Source organism: Microtus pennsylvanicus, chromosome 1 (genome assembly GCF_037038515.1).
Source record: "Microtus pennsylvanicus isolate mMicPen1 chromosome 1, mMicPen1.hap1, whole genome shotgun sequence".
Taxonomy (NCBI): domain Eukaryota; kingdom Metazoa; phylum Chordata; class Mammalia; order Rodentia; family Cricetidae; genus Microtus; species Microtus pennsylvanicus.
The window spans coordinates 65,013,798-65,021,455 of NC_134579.1; the positions used below are offsets into that span (position 1 = coordinate 65,013,798).

Consider the following 7,658-nt stretch of genomic DNA (forward strand, 5'->3'; position numbering starts at 1 on the left):
GGGTTTTTCCAGTGTTCCTTTAGCGTCCTAGCCTTTCCTGTTTCAAATGAGTATTTATTTGTTTATATTTTGGTTTTTCAAGGCAGGGTTTATAACAGCCATCGATTTCCTGGAACTTGCTCTGTAGACCAGGCTGGCCTCAAACTCACTCTGTAGAGCAGGCTGGCCTCAGACTCACAGAGACCCACCTTCTTATGCCTCCTGAGTACAGGGATTAAAGGCGTGGGCCACCACCGCCGGACTTCAAACGAGTTTTAAATGATGCAGTTTGAACGGGTTGTTGTATGCGGGTGAGAGAGGTCATTTTTCCCGTGGCCTACTCTTCTTCATGCACCTGATGCCACCTTATTGCTGTAGCCAGGAACACAAAGAAATTGCTGGTAGTTCACCTTGGTTTTGTGGAGCCCTGTGTTAAAGATGGTTTGGGCTGGGTTACTTCAGTGTTGCTCATTGAATACACAGCCAAGTGCCATTTAACAACGGGTTACATTCTGGGAAGTAGGCTGCTAGGTAATTTGGCCACTGGGTGAGTCACACAGCATGCATTCACACAAGCTTGAACGGTATGGCACAAGAGAAAATGATACAACTCAAAGACAGGAAAATCACAGGACATATGGGGCTGCCATGAGCATAAATCCACACAGTTTGCAATAAAGTATTTCTTAATTATGAGAAAAGGTGTACTCAAACACAAATAGAAGTATAACACGCTACACACACAAGCCAGTAATATAGTTGCTTATCATGACCAAGTAGCATGTACTGTATACACTCGTATGTGCTATACTTTTACATCACCAGGATAGGCTAGGTTCGTGCACACCAGCATCACCACGAATATGGGGCTAACGGACTTTGTTGCCACGTTATGGTGATAACAGGGGTATCAGTGATAGTGTGGTGTTATCAGATAACAAAGAGTCCACCACTGACCTCACGATGTGTGGCACGTGACTGTGATTCTTACCGAGAGTGTGCCAAATGCTCACCAAGGTGTCTTCTGGGTGCTTTTCTGAAACTCCAAGCTCTTTCAACCCCGAGGATAACCCAACGTCAGTATTCAGATTTCATTCCCTTTTAACCCGCCCTCTGATAGGCCGTCTGGCAGTTACTATACCGGAAACAGCTCTTCTCTCAGTCAGGGACCCAGGAGCATCTCCAATGCAAATTCATAGCAACCTCTTTGCAGCACTAACCTTGGCACCCTCCCTCTCTCCTCTCCACTCTTAACTAAATCTGTTCACCAGGCTCTGCTGCCCAACCCCCCCCCCCCCCCACACACACACACACTTGTCCCCAGGCAGAAGGCCAGGTCACATTTGAGCTTCATCGTGGGTTCCCTTCTTCCGGGAATTACCGTCAGGGCCTGTCGATCAATGAAGGACGAGAGTTGCGGTCTCTCCTTTATTTCACTTACTTATCTTTGTACATGGAGGTGAGTGTCCAGCTCCTGTTAGCTCCATCATAATCTAAGATAAAATTTCACCCATACGTACTATTGGGGTTTAAATATTTAATTTCCTCCATACACTCATTTATCTCAATGCTTGGTCTCTGGGTGCGCAGTTCTGGAAACTGAGGAGGTGGAGGCAGACAAGATCAAAGAAGTCTTGGGACAGTGGGGGGGGGGGTGAGGGGGTCCCTAGGCATACATCACTCTTGCCTGCTCTCTGTTTTACTGGCAGTGCTTCCTCGTCTGGCCGCTACGTGATAAGTTATACCACATATTTGCCTAGGACTGAGCTTGCCTATTCCCGTGCTTTTCCCAGGATGGTGGGCTGAAACCCTCCTAAGTCTATGAGCGAAATGAACCTCCCTTAAGCCAGGTATGTTATAACAGCAACAAGAACAATAACTAGTACACATACATGTATTCCTCTGATGGTCTATCGGAGAAACGTGGCACATTGTGATGGCCTTTTCTTTTTAATGTGCTTAACAGACAGCGAAAGTCATAGCTTCAGAGTTCAGTGATTTGCACAGCTTCTGCCTTCCAATACTTCAATAAGCAAATAAGAAAACAAACATATAACTCATATTTGAGAAATAACCCAAACCTTAGAGTGCTTTTGAGGGCCACAATTTTCCAGTCTGTGTTGTAAACAATGCTGGCTACACAAGAAACTATTTGGTAAGCCATCTGGGAAGCTTCACTAATATGTTAGAAATGGTTTGTGGACTTGTCTATTTTGACCTCTCTGACTATTTCCCCCAGTTGGAAAATATATATATATATGAGAGGCAAAAGAGAGAACTTACAAAAGACTTAAAATCAAGACGAGCATTTCTGGTCAAGACAGTGACTGATTAGCTGTTGGGGACTCTATCATAAATGTGCAAACTGGAAGATGGCCTAGGAAAGATGATTGATTTCTTCAAAGGTTCAGAGACTCAGATCAATATGTTTATTTCTTAAAGCCCTAGAAATCTAGAAGTAAAATCCTATCCATAAACTCTTAAACTCTTGCCTTCAAAAGAATTTCATAGAGTATATTTTTAGATAATAACCCACGTGTATAAATTTCATTAATCATTTATGAGTGCTCTAAAACACTTGGGGAAACGTTTTTAAACTCCAACGCCTTTTAAATGACATCATGTCTGTTGGTCTATATTGTTCTGGAGTTGGGGTCTGGAGGGTGTTCTACCCTCTGTAAAACAGCTGCTGAAGGTTTGTCATCTATTTTCCTTAAAAAGAAACATCTGGACAGGGTGGTGGGGTTCCGGGACACCTTGGTGAGGCAACTGGCTAAATTTGGACCCTTCATTCTAGAGGAGACTGCCACATGGACGGCAAGGCCGGTGACCTGGCATGCCTTGGGGCGCATGGCAGTTGAGCCACAGAAGGGCAGACAGTACCAGCAGTCCCTGGGAGTTCATTCTCCCTCTGAGGTCCTCAGTGAAGGTCTTCCATTTGCCTGCTCCTCTCTGCGGACATCTTGTAGTTCCACATTCTGACCCACAGACAAAGAGGAAGCTTGTGTTCACTGGTTTTTCATTGCGGTAACAAAATGCCTGGAACTTGGAAGAGGGAGGATTTATTTTGGCTTATGATTTCTGAGGCTTCATGAGGCCAGGTTCCCGTGGGCCTGCGGTGAGGCAGTGTCACAAGGGAGTGGGCATAGTAGAATAGACTATATCATGATGCCCAAGAATTGGAGAGAAAGAGAAGGCCGGGAAGGCCGGGGCAAGAACTCTTCTTCAAAGTTTTACTCTACTGTGATTGGTTTCTGGCAACCAAGCCCACTTCCCGATTGCCTGTGCAGAGGCAAAGAGAAAGAGCTTCCTTCTTCAATATTCTTTATAAATTAGGCTGGCACCAAGGAAGATGAGGCCCAGATTAAAAGTGGATCTCCTCATCTCAAAAGATCGAGATTAGTGAAGCGTTTTCTTACTTCAAAAGCTTCAATTAAGACAAATTCCTCTGCACCTTACCTGGGCAACACAGTAGAGCTGACCCTGTTGGTGGAGGTGTGGGTGAGCCAGCCGCTAAGTGAGCATGGGAGAGCTGTACCCATCATTCATCTGTCATGTGGCAGCATGGGGGGTGAGATGCCCTCCCCCACATCAGCATCAAGGCAGGTGGGAGAGTCCGTGACCCAGTCCCCTTCAGTAGCAACATTGGAAGCTCCCACCCAGTGAGCCTTAGGGTCATTTTATAGCTAAGTCATAACTTGTACTTACCGTTTATTTGCTTTAAAATTCCAAACTGGTTCCTTAGCAACAGTGTTCCAGCACTATCCCAAGAGGCATTAGGACATTCTAGTGAAGAACATGTGCTAGCGTGTGTGTGTGCGTGTGTGTGTGCACATGCTCACACATTATGTTACATGAGGGTGAGAAGAACCGCTTCCTGTCTAAGCAGGTAACGTTTGTGCTTGCTGTATGTGGAGAGCAAAACTTTGGCACAGTTGAAAAAAGACAAAGGGCATTTTGGGAAGAGAGTTCTCCAGGCAGTGGGGGCAGTAAATACAATGGCCCCAGGCTGGGACTTCCAGGGATAGAACCCTGTGCCTCCTAAACTCGAACAAGGCCACTCATCTGGGACACTGCAAACACAAGTCACATTGGTGAACTCTGCAGTCTCAGCCTGACTCAGGTGTGGGTCAGCGGATCCCATCTTTAAGGAAGCTTCCCCAAAGGATGAGAAAACCGCTTTAACCCAAGAACCTAATTATAAAAGTGAGAAAATTTGTGTCCAGAGAAGGGAAATGATTAAGCCTCTGGCCCAGAGCTAAATAGTGACAGGCAAGCTAGATACGACACTTCCATCTCCTAAGGAGTACTCACTCTATTCTGGCCTGCTTTCTTCTTCCCTGTCCCACCATCTCCATAATAATAATAATAATAAAATGTCTTTATTCTTTTCACTGTGAATAGTGACTGTCATTCCACACACGTTACTGCATGAGTCCTCACAATCACCCCATTGTATGCTAAGAGGATTGTGCTTATTATTTTCATTTTATAGATGAGGAAGCAGGGGTGGGGGGATCAACTTGCTCAAGATTCCATGGCTGGTGTGACAGAGTCAGGCCACCTTCCTGTTGGACTTGTGCGGTTCTGTCGCCTCATGCTGACCTTGGCAAGAACTTGGAGGTGAGCCTGACTGCCGTCAACAGGAACTTCAGGTCCTCCCTCTGTGCTGGGAGCATGCTAGCTCAGGCTGTGGAGTCTGTCACTTTGGAAAGTTACTGACATAGGGATGTAACTTATTCACCCTCTAGAGACGTTAGGAGAATTCGGTTTCCTTTTAGTGCTATTGGAAGTCAAGTCGGGTGGAGGCTGCGGAAAGATGAGGTGGGATGCTTCCTGGATATTGATGAAAAAACTTGGCAAAGGGTTGAGTCATGGCTGCATTGAGCCACCCATCACTAGGACCTCCCCCGAAGGCTTAGTTGACTGCTGTGTTGTTTGTCTCCCTCACTCTCCGGGACCCGAGGAGCTAGGCTGAAAATTGAAGACAGTCCGATTTGCCTGCTGGCAGCAACTGAAATTCATGACACGGGCAGCATTATTCCATCAGTGCTGGAACTACGCAGGCCTACCAAGTGCTGGGCAGTTTGTTAACAGCAAGAATGTCGTGGTATCTGAGTCTTGATTTGATAGGAGCAGTGTAAGGTGGAGCACTTGAGGAAGAAGAGATAGTCTCAGCTAAGCCATAGAAGTAACACATGGGGGAAGGGAGATGAAATACAGGGGTTAGGAAACAAATGTGTGCATATCTCATTCTGTATAGCTAGTAGATTTCTCCTAGCTAGCATGACATGGCAAGAGAGACTTGGTGATGTATTTTTTGCTAGCTTTCTAAGACATCATCTTCAAGCCGCTCAAACGGCACGGAACACACGCCACTGTGTCGCATTCAGACACAGAAGCGAGTGCGCTATTCACTGATTACTGCGCTTCTCTCCAAATGGCATGGTGGCATGCGCTTCTATTGTTCCTTATAGATTAGTGCCGTGGTTTGAAGGAGAAACGTCCTCTTGGTCCCAGGCATGTGAACGCTTGGCTCCCAGTTTATATTGATGTTTGTGTGTGTGCATGTGTATGTGTGGGGTGCTTCCTTGCTGCAGGACTAGGGTGGACTTTAAATAAATGTCACGAGCCCCTCTCAGGTCAGACTGGTGGGCAGGCCTGCGGTTGTGGCGTCAAGCAAGCGGCCGGATGGCACGCGAGATGGTATTGTGATGCTGTAGGATGGGACAAGCTGGGGTTAATGATACTTGATTAGTGTATCATTAATTAATGGGAGGATACAATATATAGGACTGACTATGTGAAAGACGCCCTAAGAAGGCTTCCTGGGGGCCTCAATAACAGCAGAATGTTTCACATTAGGAGAGCCCCTGACCTGATCGTGAGGCATCAGACCTTGCCTAGGAAGCAGCAGACAAAATATGAGGACAAACGTGAGGGGGACAAATTTTCCCTTGAGCCCTATCTGAAAGACGTTCTTTGGGGAAGAGAAGAGAGAGAAGATTGGGCAAAGAAGGGACCTTTGGTTGAGGTTTGTGGGTGTGCCTGGCCTCAGCTTGTTTCTATGGAGTTGGTTCAACCTGAAGCACAGTTTAAGAATTATTTGCTCCGTAGAGGCCTCCCTTTAGATAAATGTCTATTATAACCGCTGTTGGAAAGTTAAAAAAAAAAGTGCCATGTGCCATCCCCTGTTCACTCTCTCTGCCTCTTAGTTGAAGAATAAGCGCTCAGCTTCCTTCTGCTGTCAGCGTGCCTGCAGTCCGCTGCTCTGCGGTCGCGCTGCCATGCTGCCCTCACCACCCGTGACTGTGACCCTCGGGAACTGTAAGCCAAATTAAACCCCTTCATGTAAAGGTGTCTTAGTCCTGGTGCTTTATCACAGCGGTAGAGAATTACCCACCACATGAGGAACTTTGTAATACAGACAGGACTATGACAGGAAGATGCCGATGGTCAGTTGAGGTCAGACTAGCTCTCCCGTCCACCTCAGGCCTGCTGAGTTCTACTTCGGCCAGTTACGGTGCTCCGGGTTTTCTTGTGGCCTGATCTGTAAAGTTCTGGTATGGAGGTTCTGTGGGGGCTTTCCAGTGTTAATGCCATTAGGAAACCATCATTTGTGGCTGGAGAGACGGCTCAGAGGTTAAGAGTACTGACTGTTCTTCCAGAGGACCTGGGTTCAATTTCCAGCACCCACATGGCAGCTTTCCAGTTCTAGGGGATCTAACACCTCCACATAGACAAATGTGCATATCAAATAAAAATAAATAAAATACTTTAAAAAAAGAAAGAAAAGGAAATCATCATTCACTTTACACAGTTCCTGTGGAAAGGGTAGAAGAGAGGCCAAGATCCTGATCCCATAAAGTCAGCTGTGAAGACTGGACCAGATCTGAATAAGATACAGGGCTGGCCAGGTAGGGTGGTGCACGCCTTTGATTGCATCACTTGGGAGGCAGAAGCAGGCAAATCGTGGAGTTTGAGCCCAACCTGGTCTACAGAGAGTTCCAGGGCAGCCATGGCTATGCAGAGAAACCCTCTCTTGAGAAAAAACAAACAAAACAAAACAACAAAAAAAGACACAGGGCTGTGCTGGAGTTGGCTCACAACCAGCTCAGTAGGGTTAGTTCTCAATTTTTAAGAATTTTATAAACAGGCTATTAAATAAAGTCATTGCCCAAACTAAAATTACACCAGGCCGTGGTATCGCGCACTTTCAATTCCAACATTTGGGAGGCAGAGGCAAGTGGATCTCTCTGAGTTCGAGGTCAGCCTGCTCTACAAAGTGAGTTCCAGGACAGCCAGGACTGTCACACAGAGAAAATCTGTCTCTAAAAAACAAACAAACAAACAAAACTGAAATTACACTTAATTAGACTTTATTTTTGAAAGACAACTAATATTCCAAACTTATAAGTGCCTAATTATTTCAGCGGATTTTACCACTGTGCATGTCTCTGGGGCTGCTCACATCTATCTTATCTGCTCTGCCGATAGAGATGCCCCACCAGGGCACCCCACTTTACCCAGGTCTGTCTTCACTCATGCCATGCTGGCTACCTGAGATGAACCTTGATGTGTGCTTACACCACGGGAATGGGCAACTCATCAGAGATGGATGAACTACTTTTCTGAGACCTAAACTTTAAAGGGGGATGAAAAAACTGTAATAACACATA

General features: G+C 46.1%; 1 pseudogene; it reads left to right on the forward strand.

Annotated features, from left to right (window-relative positions):
• Positions 1-3,826: 3,826 nt before the first annotated feature.
• Positions 3,827-6,320, forward strand: LOC142842733 (cytochrome b-c1 complex subunit 7 pseudogene; annotated as a pseudogene).
• The last annotated feature ends 1,338 nt before the right edge of the window (positions 6,321-7,658 follow it).